At 42.7% G+C, this 18,889-nt stretch overlaps 1 protein-coding gene across 5 annotated transcripts in view; it reads right to left on the bottom strand.

Moving 5' to 3' along the window:
* Cadps (calcium dependent secretion activator) overlaps positions 1-18,889 on the bottom strand; it is a 449,091-nt gene that overhangs the window by 300,085 nt on the left and 130,117 nt on the right. The window lies entirely within an intron of this gene.

Genomic DNA, 18,889 nt, shown 5'->3' with positions numbered 1-18,889 from the left:
AACATACATTTTTTTTTAAATGTGGGTTATGCAGTTCAAACTCATATCTTCTTGCAGGCACTTCACCCACTGAACAGTTTCCTTAGTCTCACAATTTCATCTGGACACCCTACATGTGTTATCTGGTATATGTTCTAGAGAAAATACACATGACAGAGACAGACTCCCTGTCACCAGTACTAACTGTAGCCCTAATTCACCATATGCCCCTGACCATGATGTTTAACAGTGTGCCTCACTTTCCCCTATTATTCAAAAAAGGGTGGAGCCAGTACCAACCTCACAGAGGTGAGTGGTGATTACAGTAGTTAACGTATTCAGAATGCACACTGCCTGGCAGGCAGGAACACTGCTGTTTGCCATGGCTGTTACCAATGAGCTCACCTCACGTGTGGCACTCATGAGTAAGTCTGTACTAATCCCTGCCCCAATCAGATTGCAGAACTGTCACTGTCCCTGAGTTATGTTATGTAAATCCCAGCAGTAGAAGCAGCAACAGGCAAAGCAGGGGGTTGCTGAAGCATGCTACCGGATATTATTCAGTATCGCTCGTGACCTGGATTAATTATCTCCCTTCTGCACTTCAGAGGTGGGTGGAGTCACCAACACATCTGCAATCTGCCTAGGGTACCAGGGCTAGAACAAGCCAGCATCTGTGTTCAACGACTAGGACTCAACACTTTGCCAAAGCGCTTCCTCGTTGACGGCTGAGAGGCAAATCCGGTGTGCCTGTGGAGAAAACCACCACTGATGGGCCAGGAGACCAACAAGCCAAAGGAGGCCCAGAGTGGGCCTCTGTAAAGCGCTGTGCATGGGTAACTGGAGATGGGAGAGGGAAGAAGGGTTAGCCATTCTGGTCACATCTACTGTCGATGGCAGTGCTTGGTAGGATGCCCCTGGTGAAGAAACTACCACATTTCTGAGGACAGACTTCCGAATTCTTCAGGTTGCAAGAACACCACAATTTCCTTCTTGATCTTCAGTATATAAATAATGTATTCATAATTCTTCCTCAAGACTGAAACATGTGTATTTGTGTGTTAGGTCACTTACTTGGGACAAGGTATTGCTGTGTCGTCCAGCTTGGTTTGACCTTGTACTGACCAGGCCTCATCTCCCACATTCTGAGTTTCTAAACGTGAACCATATCGTCTGGTCCCAGATTCAAATTCTTGACTTTGCTATGTTTCAGTGTGAAAGAAAAACTATGGTTCTGGCTGAATGAGAGAGCTACAGCATCCAGAAAGTACAGAAAATAACCACAGGCCCTCAGTGAATGAGGTCTTAGCGTGGATATCAGAGGGGCTGAGAATCTGGCTGGACATCAGGAGCTATGCACTCAACCCTTCTCGGAAGAGGTCTGGGGTTCCCATAGGACACGAGTTATGCTCCTTTAGACGATCTAATTGGCTTTATCCATAACTACAGGATCTAAGTCTTTTGAGTTTCTAATTAAGCAGGCGTGCGCAATACCTCTGAGTGGTCCCTCGAGAATATTGATTAATGGCTAATGACAAATGATACAGGATTCTAGTAGAATTAAAAACAGCATCTATCCTCAAATAATTAACCCCTCTGCTTATGTTATATCTTTTCTGCCAACTAACAAATCCTCAAAGTCTCTTTCTTTCTAATTATCACAGTAAGATTAGGAAAATTGCCCATAGGAGAGAGAAATCCTTGTTCTACTCCGGCATCTACCCGGTAACAAGGGTGATGGGGATAGTGATTTGGTTACATGGGTGTTCATACAATCTACTTATTTAGTCATCAAATTAGCATACAAAGTAATGGGCTTCACTGATGATTTTCACTTTTTTTTGTTGATTTTCCTCCCCCACTCCTCAATAGCCCCCATTCTGCTTTGGTCATTTTCTAGTAGCTCTTTTCTCCTCTCCTCTTTCCCTAATGACATTTCTTCTCTCATGGTTGCAGGATCTATTCTCACCCACTCACACACACACACACACACACTAAAATCTTGATCTACATATGAGGGAAAGACAACATAAAGGGAAACACTGGCCATGCCTATTTCATGGCTTTTTTTTTTTTAACTTACCAGGAGCACTATTTACAGGTAAAAGTAATTTAGGAAACTGTTTACAATATTTGCTGAAGATGAACATGTACGTCTTATGGTTCAGACCCTTATTTCAGAATGATTACTTAAAAGACATAGAAATGCCACCAACATCCATCAAAGAGCATGCAAGACAACTATGCAGATAGCCCCAGCCTGAAACAACACAAATATTTATGAACAGTAGAACAATAAAGGTTGTTATGCACTGGAATAAAACATAGATTAGAATGTTGTCCTGCTCCCTGTAATAATGCGAATACATCTGAGACACGAAGTGATGAAAAAGAAGCTGACATCAAGTGTCATAGAGTGACCCATAATGTCATTTACGAGAGGGACCATGTCAGCCCAGGAGTGCTGTGTGGGTCTCATACATTCATTGTATGAAGTTCAAAACAGTAAAACTGATGTGCAAAGATCACCAGTGGGAGGGATTTGGGGTATAAATTGGCTTTAAAGGTCTGGCTGCCAGTCTTCCTCTGGTTTTATACTTGTCTCTCTATATGGTGGGCTAAAAAAAAGAAATGATGCCTCAGTTGCATCGATCAGGCAAGTGGGGAATGTTCCCTACAAATGGTACTCGGAGAGGTGGGGATTCCTACAGGTCTCTTTTAGAGGGGCATTTTGCGAAGAGTAACATGGAAGGTTGAGAGTTTGCGACAGTGAACATGCCCTTGAGTCTTTGTAACTGTTGTCTTAAGAGACAGCAATGAATTTAACTGCCTGTCATAGAAAGCCATCATTTGTTTGATGGGAACTAGATGCAGAAAACTAGGTGTGTGTACGTACGTACATATGTGTGTGTGTGCGTGTGTGTGTGTGTGTGTGCGTGTGTGCCTGCCTATGCAATGCAGACATGGGATGGAAGCCAGAGGAGAACAGCAACTCTCCTACTCTATTACATTCTGCCTTACTACCTTGAGATAATGTCTCTTATTAAACCTGCAGCTAGACTGGCAGCCAGCCCCCAGGGAGTCTCCTATTTCTACCCCTGGCAGCATCAGGGTTATGGGTATCTGTACATAGTCAAGCAAGACTCCTTTTTTAAACATTTGATACTCTTTTCTGATATCTGAGGGCACACCTGTGGTACACACAGATACATGCAGGCAAAACATATATATTGTAATAAGTCTAAAAGAGTGGAAATTTTGATGAGGGTGTCTGCCTATACTTAGCTCACTTACGTGAGTGTGTTCTGAGTGGTGGGTTGTTCTTTTATATGTTTATATGTTATGGTATAAAGAAAGGATCCACCCGCTTTATACCTCCGTGCACTTATGCTGTTCCTATCAACTTAGAATGTCACGGTCCATTCTGTGCTTCCGTTACTCTCAAAGTTTAGCATGGCAAACACAGCACGTGTTAGGTTTTATGTCCAACGGGGAAAACTCAGACCTGCCAAGGTGAGGTGCCTGCTCAAATCACAGGCCAGCAAATCACCGGCCAGCAAATCACAGGGGAATTCAGTTCCAGAAGGCTGTGCCTGCAAGGTACATGCTCTTTCCACTCCACTAGCGATGCTTTGGCCTTTAAGACTAGCACACAAAGATACAGATTTTGTTAAGGCATGCATACATGTCAATTATGCACCCATACCTGTCAAGACACTTTAGTCTTATTTGTGCCCCTCCCTCTTTGCCCTTACAGCCGCTCAGTGAGGGGCTGGCCTCTTTTCAGACTCCTGCTGGGAGAGAGCTTGTTACCTTTAACAATCTGCTTACGGCTTAATTAGGGAAGGCTCCCTTAAACCTAACACTCATCTCACTTTTTCCTAAAATAAATTCATTAGAATTCTTTTGAAAGTTCTCTGTGCCATCCCAGAGCGTTTGCCTTACTAGACCCTCATCCTTTGCTCTCTGCCAATAAAGCAATCCCGGTTGAAGATTTTCAGCAGCTCCTTAAACACAGGTAGAAAACTGCAGTGACAACGGGACCATTGTCACTCAGGCCATTGTTCAACTCTACAGTCACCAGAGCCATCTCATTTACGGGCAGCTTAGAAAAACCTAACTGCTCGCATTCAGATGGATACATAGTTACTCCCAGGAAACTCCTTTTTTTTTTTTTTTTTTTTTCTTTTTTTTCGAGACAGGGTTTCTCTGTAGCTTTGGAGCCTGTCCTGGAACTAGCTCTTGTAGACCAGGCTGGTCTCGAACTCACAAAGATCCGCCTGCCTCTGCCTCCCAAGTGCTGGGATTAAAGGCGTGCGCCACCACTGCTCAGCTCCTAGAAAACTCTAACCTATTTGGTTAGGATTACAAGCATGTTCGTCTCCTACAGCTTTTTCACGTCTTCTGGAGAGTGAACTCAGGTTCCCATTCCTACAGGACAAATACTTTGCTTGCTTCATTGCATCCCCAGACCACTGCTTGTGTCCTCCGCCCCCTGCAGGACTCTGCATCTGATGTATAAAGATGCTGCATTTGCATCTGACTGGCCTTCAAGTGAGTTGGCCACAGGATTATGAGGTGCTTGCCATGCTAAACTCAGGAAGAGAACTGGGGTAGAAGTGCTGGTTCTCTTAGCACCCACGTTGGCATGAGCTCAGTGCTGTGCCCAGATCCCTTGCAAAAGATTCTGAGCATGGTCCTCCCATGATGGAGTGATTCGAGGCACTTTCCTATGTACTGTGGGAATGGATGAATTTACTAGAAAGAAACACCAGGGAGTGGAGTGGACGGTGTTTACAAACACGTATCGATCATGCTTCTAACAGAAGCTGCAAACAGAGGGAAGACATTCATCTCATTATAAGAGGACGCAACTTGCCTGTGGCCACAGGGATGTCTACAGGGGGTATAAGCTCAGCCCTGGACATCTGAGACACCTTGCCTCAAATCTCAGTTCTGCTACTGATTTAAAGAAGCTGCTGGAATAGTTTATCTTAGTCTCACAGTCTGTGAGATGCAAAGAGTAAAAGGATTTTACCCCCTTGGGCTGACATGCAATAGCCCTTCCAAGCCTCTTACTGGATGTTGGAGGATTCAAATGTGACATACTCAAGACAGTGTGCTTGTTGGCCTCCTAACCAGCATAACCAGCCTGCTCTTCACAGTATTTAGCCTGTCTGCCAATGTCACTATCTCTCTGTCCCAACCCCTCCTAGGGATTGAATTTAGAAACTTATGTCTGATAAGGCAAGCATCCAGTAGGCTTGACCTCTTTTCTCAGCCCTTGTCTTTTTGAGTCAGGATCATGCTATGTAATGCAGCTGGTCTCAGACTCTTGATGTTCCGACACTTGCGTCTCAAGGGCTGGGATTACAGGGGTGCCCCCCCCCACCTGCCTATTCTCCTTTCATGTGGGTTAGAGATTGACAAGGAATGAGTGGCAGACCCATGGCAGAATCATCTTGGTCTTCTAAGTCAACATTTTAATTTGTTTGTAGTTGAGTTTCTTCGGCAAGATTTATGTTGCTAGTCGGGAAGACAATAGTTGTTCCCTCAGTGAAAGCTATACCACCACCAGAAAATTAAACTGTTGCTTCTGGGGCATTAAGCCAAATTGAAGGGTGCAATGTGGAGGGGTGTGAGACTGTATGGAAAAGCTTGAACAGGAAAGGCAAGGGTGAATGGTAACAAAGTAAGTCAAACACGAATATCTGGGATGCTGATATGTTAGCGCCCCAGCACCATTTTAGCTTCCAAATTTAGGTAATCTGAGTTTGTCCCTGTAGTTCATAAACAATTACACCCCATGTGGCTTTTGTTGTTCTGTAGACAATCTCAAGTCTCAGAAGTCTTCTGGGCTACCTCTCTTCTGGCTGTAAACCTCTGAAGAGCTAGTAAAAAAAACCCCGCCCTCCTCTACCGGGCAATTGCTTTAGAAAGAAAAATCAGTTCCATACTGACACAGGAGTGACCCCTTTCCTGCTCATCTGTCTTACAATGTACAGGTCTGAGGTTCTGGTAGGAGAAGGACAAATTAGAGCAGCTGGGTCCCTCCCACAGGGAGCTTAGATCTTACCGCAAGAGCTGAACAAGAAGCAAGTGAAGTAGCCACATGTGATAACTTGAAATACAGAGAAGGCTGGGTTTAAAGGGCAGCTGAGGAATTGGACTGAATGTTTAGGGAACTCCTCTTGGGAGTGGAGACACATAAGCTAAATCATGCAAGATTAGGAGTGTGGGGAGTTAAAGAATAATCTAGAAAGATCAAGCGGTAAGCACATTGGGCCTTTCTGAGATATAATCTCATTGTGAGCTCCACATGGTCTTGTGAAGTAGACATGTGTGGTCAGCAGCAGCTGATGTGGCCTCTATGAACATCTGCCCTCCTAAGTATTTGTGCCCTGTGTAACAACCAAGAAGACAGAGACAGAGACCAACATTGGAGCACTGGACTGAAGTCTCACGATCCAAAGGAGGAGCAGAAGGAGAGTGAGCACGAGCAAGGAACTCAGGACGGCGAGGGGTGCACCCACACACTGAGGCAATGGGGATGATCTATCGGGAACTCACCAAGGCCAGCTGGCCGGGGACTGAAAAAGCATGGGACAAAACCGGTCTCGCTGAACATAATGGACAATGAGGACTACTGAGAACTGAAGAACAATGGCAATGGGTTCTTGATCCTATTGCATGTAATGGCTTTGTGGGAGCCCAGGTAGTTTGGATGCTCACCTTAATAGACCTGGATGGAGGTGGGTGGTCCTTGGACCTCCCACAGGGCAGAGAAACCTGCTTGCTCTTTGGGCTGAGGAGGAAGGAAGACTTGATTGGGGGAGGGGGAGGGAATGGGAGGTGGTGGCGGGGAAGAGGCAGAAATCTTTAATAATTAAATTAATTAATTAATAAAAAAAATCAGCAAGAAAAAAAAAGTCAATCACCAAAAAAAAAAAAAAAAAAAAAAAAAAAAAACCACTTCTCTTTGAGTCCTGACCAGTGGACTTGCTTCTGACAAACATGGACAGCGACATCTATGATGGGGATTAAGTCACAGAAGAATATGATCTCTGTTTTGCTGGAAGCTATCATGCTGGAATCTCACATGATGAACTGAGAGCCTCATGTTGATAGTCTAGGAGGAGCTACATCCTTCCAGAAGGCACAGGTGAACCCGAACGTAGATTCAGCCTTAGCTGGGAAAATGCTCCCTCTCTCGGGCACCTTTACTACAGTGTATGAAAGACAATGGAACAGAGGCTTCTGAGCTGTGTCCAGGCTTCTGTGCACCATAGACAAAGGCAGTCTTGAGGGAGTGACTCCAGGGTAAGTCTACCTTTGTCTACTCTCAGAAACACGGAGAAAAGACAAGTAGGTTGTTTTAAGCCAGTCCGCATGGGTGTAATATGTTCCATAGCATAAGATAATACAGCATTTATTTATTCATTCATTCATTCATTCATTCACTCATTCATTCGCTGATTCATGTATTTAAAAAATTGACATTTTTTTCCTATATGTCAGAGACAGCTTAGGTGCTATGGAAACCATCTTGTTCTTCATAGTCTCCTGATACCCCTTGACTTACACAGAGGGAATGATGCCTGAGGGCCCAGATGGCAGATCACTTGGCCGTGGTGCTTTTCCTGTGGTTATGATGTGTTGTGGTAACAAGTAGAAATGAAACAGGATGTTTGCCCGAGACAGGGAAGGCCAAAAACCTGGAAAAAGTGGTGTGTGTGTGTGTGTGTGTGTATGTGTGTGTGTGTGTGTGTGTGTGTGTAATGGAGAGAGAGAAAGGTGTTCGGGGTCACAGGACCTTTCCTTCACTTTGCTCTGCTCAGCTGTGAGGGAGTGTGTTTGACTCCAGAATGAGACTATCATTCTCTACAGAACACACACGCCTCTTCCTTATTATTTATTTATCTGTTTGTTTGTTTTTGAGTCAAGGTTTCTCAGTATAGCTCTGGTTGTCCTGGAACTTGCTCAGTAGACCAGGCTCGCCTCACCCTCACAGAGATCTGCCTGCTTCTGCCTCCCATTGCTGGGCATAAAGGCCTGTGCCACCACTGCCCAGCTTCTAGTAGAACCCTAGATAATCTAACACAAAGCAGCTAAAATACATTCTTTATTATACAATATGTTAATCATGTTTTTGCGAAAGAGATGAGAGCCACACTTCTAATTAGCTTTCACAAACCGGAACTCACATCCCTTTGATCTTGACAGGTACCCATTCAATGCCAGGTACATGCATCTCAACACAACAAAGATGCCAGGGTCGACGGAAAATGAGGGAACTCATTCTTAAAGATGAAATCAAATTAGCAACAAATCTGGTTCCCTGGGAACCAGCAAGGGCAATGAGGCCAGGTGTGCAGTCAGGAACACTCTACAATCCGAGGAAATCTACCCTAGACATACACCCAAGAATTTTGTTTTGAATTTAATAATTTGTTAATCATGCAAGTCTAGAAGAGAGCTCAATTAAACTTAATGATAAATTGTCTTATTTAAAAAGTGCTATTGGTTTGAGACTTTTTTATTGAGTTTTTATGCTTTTTCCCTGCATTTGAGTCACATAGCATATTCAAAATTGAAATTAAAAAGTTCTTAAATTAAAGATTGTACTTTTCTCTTTAAAAATATTTTGTTTTAAAATTTTATTGTGTGTGTATGTGTATGTGTGAGTGTGTGTGAGTGTGTGTGTGCATGTGAATTTGTGCATGTGGGTGCATCTGTGTGACTGTGTGTATGCATGTGAATTTGTGCATGTATGAGTATGCATGTGTGTGTATATGTGTGTCTTGTGCATGTGTGTCTGTGCATGATACAGTGCACCTGAGGTCAGAGAACAACCTGTGGCTTGGTTCTCTTTTTCCAGCACGGGGGCACCAGGAGCCAGCTCAGGTTGTCATGAGGTCATCAGGCTTGCCCGGAAGAGCTGCTAAACATTGAGACATCTGACCTGCTCTACTTTCTTTCTTTGTTGTCCCTTCTTTCCATTTAATAAGGCACACACATTTGTTTTGCGTGACATTTTATTTGTACGTGTAGTACAGATATCAGTGAAATCATAGAGCATCCTTTTTGGTTTAGATGTTTTCTCTCAATGTAATGTCAATGGGATTTATCCCTTTTGTTGAACTTAACAATTAGGGTTTTTTGTTTTGCTTTAATGTGCCTTAGTGTCTGAAATATCTGGTATCTGAACATTTATGCATTCCAATTTTTAGTTACTAGGAATAAAATGACTCCAAATGTCTATGCACAAATCTTTTAGTGGGCAAATATACTCATTTGGGGGCATTAAAGTATAAAACTGCTGTGCATTCTCCACAGCAATGAAAAATAACCCCGTTACTTACTCTAATAAGAAGCTCCTTTTGAAGTTAGGCTATGTAAAAGAGTATAATAGTTAATATGATTGTCAAGAGACTATACAATTAATTGAATGTATTATGTAGTGATATCCAATAACTAGTAATGGCATGTCCAGGCATGTTCCCTGAGGAAATTGTAAAATTACACAGAAGACATGTAGAGAAATATTCATGATAGCATTTTTTGTGCAGTTCCAAAGATAACTGGAATGTCTTCACTAATTCAATAAATGACAGTGAACAAACAATGAGATGTCTAGGAAAGTGAGTATATTTAGCTGAGTGCAGCAATATGAATGAATCTCTTCAGTGTAGGGACTCAAAGCCAAGCAATTCTGTTCTGTATTATATTCAGGAAGATTTAAAAAAATCGCAACAACCGGAGAACAAAGAGGACCATAAGAGGATCCTTTAGGGTGGTACAGGGATCTATATAGAAAGGGAAAAAGACAAGATCTCCTGAATAAATTGGGAACATGGGGGTCATGGGAGATGATAGAAGGGGAGAAAGGAGGAAGGGAGGGGAATGAGGAAAAATGTATACTCAATAAAAGCAACTAAATAAATTTTAAAAAGAGAAAAAAATGAAGAACACTCAGGAGTACACAGACTGCTAATGAATACAGTGTGCCAAGAGACACACGAGAGAGACAGAGCAAAAGCAGGAGCGTTTGTGTTTTGAAGGATTGTGAGGGGCTGGGCTTCAACCACATAGCGAGGATTTACCACTATGTGGTCAAAGTCTATGACGTCATTAGTGATGCTGGCCTGAGCGCCATTTTGTTTACATTGACTGCTACTCATAATGAAAGACAGCAGAATGTTTGAGGCCGTGGGCATGCCCAGGTGTCCACTTTCATCCTCTTTCTTTCCTAGGACTTGAATCCTTCATTGTCTCCGGGAGCTTTACCTGGCATATGGCTCTCCATCTTGAGCCTACTCATGCTGGGATTCTTTGTAATAGATGTGGTCATAGAACCAAGGTCCTGCCATTGACAGCCGGGCCAAGCAAGGAAAACAGCCAGGTGACATCCTTAAAGGGTGTCTTAGTTAGGGATTTTATTGCTGTGATAAAACTATGACCAAAAGCAACTTGGGGAGGAAAGGGCTTTAGCTCACAACACTTAGGTCACAGTCCTTCACAGAGGGAGGTCAGGCCAGTGACTTGAGGCAGGAACCTGGAGTCAGGAACTGAAGCAGAAGATGTTGGGTAATGTTGCTTACTGGTTTGTTTCTAATGACTTGTCCAGCCTATATTTTAGACACCCCAGGGCACTTGTACAGGGATGGCACCACCCAGAGCAAGTGGAGGCTTTCCATATCAATCACGGATCAAAAAAAAAAAAAAAAAAGTCCCCAGAGACTTGCCTACAGACCAATCTTAGGGAGGCGTTTTCTCAATTATGATTCCCTCTTCCCAGATATGTCAAGGTTTGTGTCAAGTTGACAAAAACCAGTCAGCACCCAGGTAGCAGCTTGCCTGTCACTTCCTAAGGTGGCAGTCACTGTACTGCTGGCAGAAGGACTCAATTGTGCACACACGGACAATACCTTAGGAGATGGTGCCGCCACGAAACTGTAGGGTCACTAGTTAAGATGTTCTCATTAGAGAAAAAAAGAAACTTTTTGGGTTCTTTAAGTTACAGAAAGTCACACAGGCAGCTTGACCTATATGATCTAACTGACGTGACATTAATGTCCCCGTTTATGGAAAAGGGGGACAGCTCTCACAGGTGTGCCATCAGAAACACTGTGAAAGTAAGGGATGATATAAGGGAGTTAGCCTGGCTAAGTCTAAGTTCTAAATCTGCCATTTGTGACACCCTTGATCCATCCTTCACCCGTCTGCCTGTCGCTTCCATCACCTTTAAGGGGACAGATGATGCTACCCTTCCCTCATCGTTAGGGAGCTATAAAGGTCAAATAAAAACGTGACAACTCTATAATGGCACAAAAGCAGAATATCCGTACAGAGAGAAAAACGTTTCTACAAAACCTTACTTTTCAACAAATTAAAAACAAACACAGTTGATACCAATGGGTTTCTGAATAAATGACATGGCATAGGATTCAACAGATTACTTCTTTAGCAGGTAGGATCTGGGAATTCTGATTGCTTATGCCAATTCCCTGGATAGTTTGCAGGCAGCTCCATGGAGACAATGCCAAGGATGTCTGTATTGTTTCCGTTTCAACTTCCCTAACTCTTTAGCTCCATAGTTTTTCCATTGCATTCCTTAGAAAAACCCCAGTGCTAAGTCCAATCCTATGGAAGGTGTTAAGCGTCATTACACAGAAAGATTTAATTACTACCTTTCCCTCTGACTTTAAAAGAAGCTAGGGAGTCCGAAAGAGCAGGCAAGCTAAGGACTCAATAGGAAACAGTTCTTTCTAGAGTAGTTTCTATTCTATAATGCATATGTGGGTAATTTGCAGAAATCCAAGGAGCAGGCTAACAGCCCCTCTCCTGACTACAAACTTTCAAAAACAGAATAACAAGTCACAGAAGCATCCGTAGCCAGTGTTTTCTTTCGTCTCTTTGATGAATAAATGAGGTTTGTCAGACTCTCACTCACACGCCAGCAGCAGCTTCTTATTATCCTCAGACTAACCCCAGCCATGGAACTCCACCCCGGTGATCTGCACTTCTTCTCAGCTGCAGCCTGGTGACCTGCTCACAGGCTCACTCCTCCATAACCAAGCTCGGTGCCTTCCTTCCTTCCCCTTTCTCACCTCTTCTCTTATTCTTCTCCTTTGCTATCTTTTTCCTGTGTATGTGGTGCTTAGGGTCATGCTCATGGCAGACATGAACTCCATCAGTGAGTTTCATTCCCGCCCCTCACAGATTTTCTTTTATCGAAAGCTGCTGGTCTTCTGGCAGACCTTCCGACCTCAGTATGGGAGTCAAATCCCAGAGCCACTTTGCCCACATACTCTCTAGTGGTACCATTTCTCTTTGCCCTCTTGGTCGGCATGTCTTTCTTCACAGCCCTTATCTCTAGCCACAGGAAATGGTATTTGTTGACTTTATTTTTCTTGTCTTGTGCATTAAACAGCCCTTTTGTGATAGCAGAGACCTTGTTATTTCCTTGAACACCGTGAAATGAAAGGCTGGACTCCTAGTAAGCATGTGCATGGATGGATGCTATTTATTGCCATGGAAATGTGCAGTTTGCACACTTAATGTCCCTCTCATGCCGGCTTACCACAAGGATATCCTGGCGTTTTTGTAACCAAGCCTATATTTTAAGATGAGAAAGCCAGGCTTCCTCATCTCAGGGCAACAGCATGAAGCGCCAAATGCCTGTTAATGGCAAAAAGAACCAGAACGAGCATGTTCTCTGAAATGCATTTGGAATGATATTAAGCAATCTCTCCATTCTGACAATGATGGGCCTTGTCTTTCTATATTTCTTAGAAGTTCTCTAAGGGCGATAATACTTTGTCATAGGGGCTGGAGAGATGGCTCAGTAGAATAGCACTGGCTATTCTTCCAGAGGATCCAGGTTCTATTCTCTGTAACCACATGGCTGTTAACAACAATCTATAACTGCAGGTATAGGGGATTTTCTACCCTCTTCTGGCATCCATGGGTACCAGGCAAAGTACATAGACATACATGTAGGCAAAACACCCCCACACATAAAATCCCCCCCCCCAAAAAAATTCAAAGGATTTTCACATAGAAGAATCTCAATTTTCTTTTTATCAAAAAAGTTTACTAGTAGAAATCAGTGCAGTGGGTTGAGCATATAATGTTGGCCCTCTATATCCATAGGTTCTGCATCTGTGGATTCAATTAACCACAGAATAAGAATATTAAAACAAAATATTCTGTCTGCATTATAGTCTAACAGCAGTGTGCATAGCATTTACACACCCTGAGTAATCATAAGCCATCTAGAGGTGATTTAAAGTATCATGGAGGATTGTAGAGGTTACATGCAAACACTATGCCATTTTATATGAGAGGTTTGAGCATCTGCATGTTTGCATCTGCATAGTGTCTGAAACCATTGCCTTGGTAACAGCTGCATTGATTTTAACCAGTTATACAGTAGGACATATTAACAACACTCATGCCTGCAGGATTATGGTAGATTCCAAACGTGGCAACCATTCTTCCTTCTGTGGCTGGCCATATGTAATGTGGATTTACAACTCCTCCAGTCATAACCTTACATCTGCTCCCTCCAACCTTGGGGTCTTGGCTCTCTCTGCAATTTCCTATAGGTTGTGAGTAGGAGCAGTACTGAGACAGATCCGAACGAGACCTCCAGAGGCTCTGGACTCTTCTACTTTGTCACTGAGAAACCTGTCCACTGGCCAAGTAGAGAAATTCAGTGTGTGAACTCACCCCAGCAGAAGTCACGCTAGATCACACCATGGATGGATATTGGATCCCCATCAAACCCACAGCAAAAGAGAGATCTGTGAGTATAGCAGTGACCAGAAGAACCAGTCAGGTCTCCTGAAGACTTATGAGCAGCAACAAACAGATTTGAGATACTGAGTTGCTGGGGTTACTTTATTATAAAGAACCAGCTGACTAACAGGGACAGGCACACAAGGGCAAAGTGAAGAGATAGCTTGAAAGGAAAGGGTTTTGTAATTTCTGATGGGCTTTGCCGTTTGTCTCTGCTAGGTAGGGAGTCCATGTGTCAGGTTCCTTAATCTACTCAGCTTCCAGGCTTACTCTTGGATGATAAGGAAAACTACCACTCCCCAGGTCTCAAACCATTATACTTTGTACCTATCTTCTTCATGCCAACACCACAGAGAAAGACTCTGAGTTAACACATCAGTCCTAACACAAAGAAGCAAACACAAATATATCAGGTTGAATACAGAGAATTTGAGAGAGAAAGGGAACAGTCTGGATAAAGAAAGTTGCCACTGTGGAGAGAGGCTGGCAATTAGCTAGGACCCATTATAGCTATATCTGCATCGTCTCCACACCTCAGCCTTCTGTTGCTCACTGGGTAAACTTATTTTAAATGCTTTTTATGTTTATTATTGCCACTATCATGTTGGATAGTAAACTATCTGGAACTCAGTGACATATCAACTTGTATTTATGATCATGTCCATGAGCTTATGAATTGACTGGGGATTTGCTAGTCTAGAATGGGAATGGCTATGGGCTGGGTTGGCTTGGTTATAGATTATAGGATAAGTCATTTTAAATTCATGTGTCTTGCACGGAGGCCCAGGTTTGGAACACTAGTTACTTATGCTTTGGCTTTTTAGGAAGACAATCAAGTGTACGAATTGGCAACCAGATATGTCAAGCCCTCTCTACTTTAGGTCCATTGATAGCTCATTAGCAAAGCGAGTCTGAGAGCGAGGGTCAAATACAGAAGGTAGAGAAGTAGCTCACAGCCATGACTGTGTGTTCAAACTTAATTCAGGAGAAGGAAAGAACAGAGACCAATTATTCAACCAAACACACTATATTTATAGTACATTTTTTTTCTGTTTCTTTTCTACCATTGGGCAGAAAAGATGATTGACATCTCAGATAATCTCTGTTCATTCAACTCAAGCAGTCTCCTTATCGTTCAGTTCCTAGCCAGTTCCTCTTCTGTGGGGCTGTGACTGGCCAACCAAACACATCATTCCCTGAGGTGTGCAAGCCATGCAGCAGCTGAAGCTACACTATGCTGCCTCCCACTGCCCATTGCCATTGCCCTTAACCACCAAACCTAGATGAGAGATACAAACCAGATCTAACACTCACCATTAAACAAGTACCCACTGCAGTTACCATGAACCAACCCACAGAATCCACAGAATTGCATTTTCAGCTGATTTTTACCATACATTTTATTTTTTAGAAAAAAAAAGCAAGCTATATAAAAGAGACTCATAAGAAACTAAGAAAAACTCATGAATACCCATCTTCCTAGGGCAAAGACAGATCAAAAAACTTTGTAACGCCCTTGTCTTCTGCATCTATGGAAAAGATATATGATGTCTGTATGTTTAGAAAGTATACCTCAATAGTTTCAACCAAATCAGCTAGGAGAGTTCAATCTTGCTTTGAAATCATAGCTTTGCTACATAGCTGTTGACTTTGGGAAAGTGCTTATTCTCAAACTCCTGTCCCATTCTCTCTGTTCAATTTCCTCCCTCCTTTCCTTCCTTTCATCTTCCCTTCCTCCTTCCCTCTTCCCTCTTTTTTTTTTCATTTCTCTCTGACCCTAGTTTTAGCTTCTTTTTAAAAATATCTTCTTTACAGGGGCTGGAGAGAGGATCAGCTTCTGCTCTTGCAAAAGACCTGGTTTCCTTCCCAGTCCCCAAATCAGCTCAGAACCCCAGGTCCAAGAGATTCAATGCCCTCATGTACTGACAAGCAGGCACACACACACATACACAAATTAATAAATAATTGCCTTAAGGACAAAATATAAGGAATTTATATAAATATAAATAAATATATTTGTAGCTGGACTTAGCATCTCACACATAGGAAATATGTGACAGTTATTATTGTTCAAACCGGAGGTAGGAAAGCAGGCAGATCCCAAGACCTCCTCTGACTGAGTCAAGCATACATGACTAGCATAGAATTCATCACCATCTTGAAAGGAGAAGAAACAAATATTTTTACTGAGAGTTTCAGAAGGGGATTTAAAGAAAAAGTTGGAACCACAAAATGTAATTGGTATATTAGACTCCATTGACCGGGCTTCTGAAAATTCCAGGTCTCAGTCACTGAGGAGGCAAAAGGTTGTAAGGAGTTTGGCCTGGTGATACATCTCAAAAGGTAGATAGCAAGGTGCAATTTGCAGGATGCGGGGGTGGGAGGGGGGCTATGTAAGAGGCTTCATCATTTGGTAAGAGGTATATAAAGTAGAAAATCATCTCAATGTTTTTTCTGCAACTGTGTTTCTTTAACACCTTTGGTTACGGCTCTGTACTTTACTTCAGTGCCTGAGAGAGGACAGAGGAAGCAAGCCATTTACGATTCCTTTATGGAGACAGAAGGGTGATGAAATTTCTAGGCAGTTTGGAAGTCTGCAGAGAAACACCCAGTTCTTTGCTTCTTACACGAAGGATACCTTCTGTCCTCTAATTTCAACTTTCTATGGCTATTAGTTTCCTGGTGACATTGGGTACCATGGTAATATTTGACTATGTACTCAGGAACAAATGAGGAAGAAATAGGGGAAACCATGATATGTTCTTGAAAACTGTATTGCTTTCCGTTCCCCCACCTGCAGTGCCTTTAACTTTGTCCCCACAAACTGAGTAGAATTTTCCCATACATTGCATGCACCTTGATCTCTTTAAGTTTTGTTTGCCAAGACGGAAGTACATGTGATAAACAAAGCCATTTAATATCAGAAAGCCCACCAAACAGCTAACAACTGTTAGAGACGGTGCATGACTTCAGAAAGACGAGATTTAATTTCTATTTCTCTTTGATCAGCCATGTGTTGAGAGAGGCAGGCTAAATGTGACCCAATGGAAAGCTCAGCCCTAGAAGACTGTGGCCCTTTACTTGCTATATCATGCTATACAACCTACTGGCAGGCGGGCTGAAGTCATAGACCAACCGGTCTTGTAGTGGGTTGAATGCAAACTTGTCCCATATAGTTTCATCTGTCTAGATACTCAGCCCCCAGTTTGTAAGACTAGGGGAGATTCTTATGGGGAGATGTTGGAGGAAGGGAGATACTGAGGGCAGGCTTCACCCCACTTCCGCTCTGCTTCCTATTTGTGGTTGAGATGTGATCTCTCAGATTCCTGATTCTGCTGCCGGGCTTTCCTGCCATGACGGACTCTTGACCCTCCGGAACTGTAAGCCAAAACAAACTCTCTTCTGTTAGTTGCTCGTTGCTATGGCATTCACAGTTATCAGAAAAGAAGCGGATGCAGGCCTTGTTTTTGTTTTCCCTTGCTGTGGCAAAAGCAGTAAAGAAAGGCTATATGCTGACTGGGGGCTTGTGGTCCGGTGTGCCATGGTGGGAAAGCCAGGGCATTGGGAGCCTGAAGTCACTGGTCACATGTCACCCTCAGCCAGAAAGAGAGAGATGATGTTTGTATTTCTCTTGTTTTCTCCTTTTCATAAAATTTAGTATCCTAACCCAGGGAAGAGTGCTACCTGCAGGGAGCAGACATTTTTTTTTATTTTTATTTTTTTTATCCCAGTTAGCTTAGCTAAGGCAGCTCCTCAGAAGCATCCCAGAGGCTTCTTTCCAGGGAATTCTTGATTTCATAAAGTTGGCAATCGAGAGTGATCACCACAGACCACTATTCCACTTTGCCTAACCAGGAAGAAAGGAGCACACACACACACACACACATACCCTGTGCAACAGGAGTGTTTAAGCCCATGGAGCTTCTCCATTTAGACTTCTATTGACACTGGGTTGTATGTTTACTTGAGTCAGGCTTTGGCTATATATTGAATGTCAGAGGTTGGTGTTAGGTGGTCAATCAGAAGCTATGGCTCTTGATCTCAAATTGTCTAGAGCATGGATTCTTAAACTTTATGTCATGACCTCGTCCACTCAAGGTCCCGTAGCTGGTAAAAGCTTTCTGAATGCATAAAAATGAAAAAAATAGTGAAGAATGAATGCATAACAAATCCAATGAGCTTGCTGTAACACCTGCATATAGAATCGGGCATCTTTCTTGTTGCCTTCATTCTCAACACATAACATGTCAACTTTGCCCCAAACATCCCATCATGCCTTGCAGTGCTAACGACTACTGCCTGAAATGTTTTGGCTCAGTTGCAGGACTGTTGTATGTTGGAAATTACAGTGCTTTTACCTACAGAGTTTCCTGATTTCTGTGGAACCATCATGGTTTAATTATAGAAGCCAAAAACCTCTACGCCTTTTATGAATGTCATTCCTCAGCATGTATCCATCTTTGGTTTATGTTATGTTAGCACGCTTGATTTTTAAAAGCAGTCTGAATCATTGAGTTGAGTTTCACAGAATCTATTTAGTTAATTTGGCTTTGGGTTAGGACAGAATTGCCAGCTTTCTGAAATGGCCCAAACATATTTTAGCCATTTTGCATTGTCTTATATATTTATGCAAAGCGGTGTTCTCAGCACTGACGATTATAAATCAAAATATTGATCAGTTGTGATAACCGTTGATGGTGCTTTGTCTAGTGGCACCAAACATTAAGCCAAGATTTAATGTTTTGTGTGTAAAAATAAGCACGTCTATCTCATTAGCACACACATTTTCATTCATCTGTAGCAAGTGGCAAAATTATAAGCTTAACAAAGAGTTGTTCTAAAGTAATTTCTTCATGATTTATCTTCAGTACGTGTTTGATTTGTATACCTGTTTTGCATAGATATGTCCTGGGGTTGCATGATAATGCCTTCGGTGGAGGGGGAGGAACAGATACTCAGAAACAAAGGAGAGTGCAGGGCAGGAAGGTAATGGAACCATATGGAGCACCATCCTGGTCAGAAGGGAAATAAAAGGACCCTTAAAGAAGTCCATTTAGCAGGGAGGTGAGGGAGAGCCTCTTTTACACTACGCACAGAACTAGTCCCA

The sequence above is a fragment of the Chionomys nivalis genome, chromosome 5 (genome assembly GCF_950005125.1).
Source record: "Chionomys nivalis chromosome 5, mChiNiv1.1, whole genome shotgun sequence".
In the NCBI taxonomy this organism is placed as follows: domain Eukaryota; kingdom Metazoa; phylum Chordata; class Mammalia; order Rodentia; family Cricetidae; genus Chionomys; species Chionomys nivalis.
The sequence above is the reverse complement of the archived record's forward strand: the minus strand, read 5'-3'. Positions and strand labels throughout refer to the sequence as shown.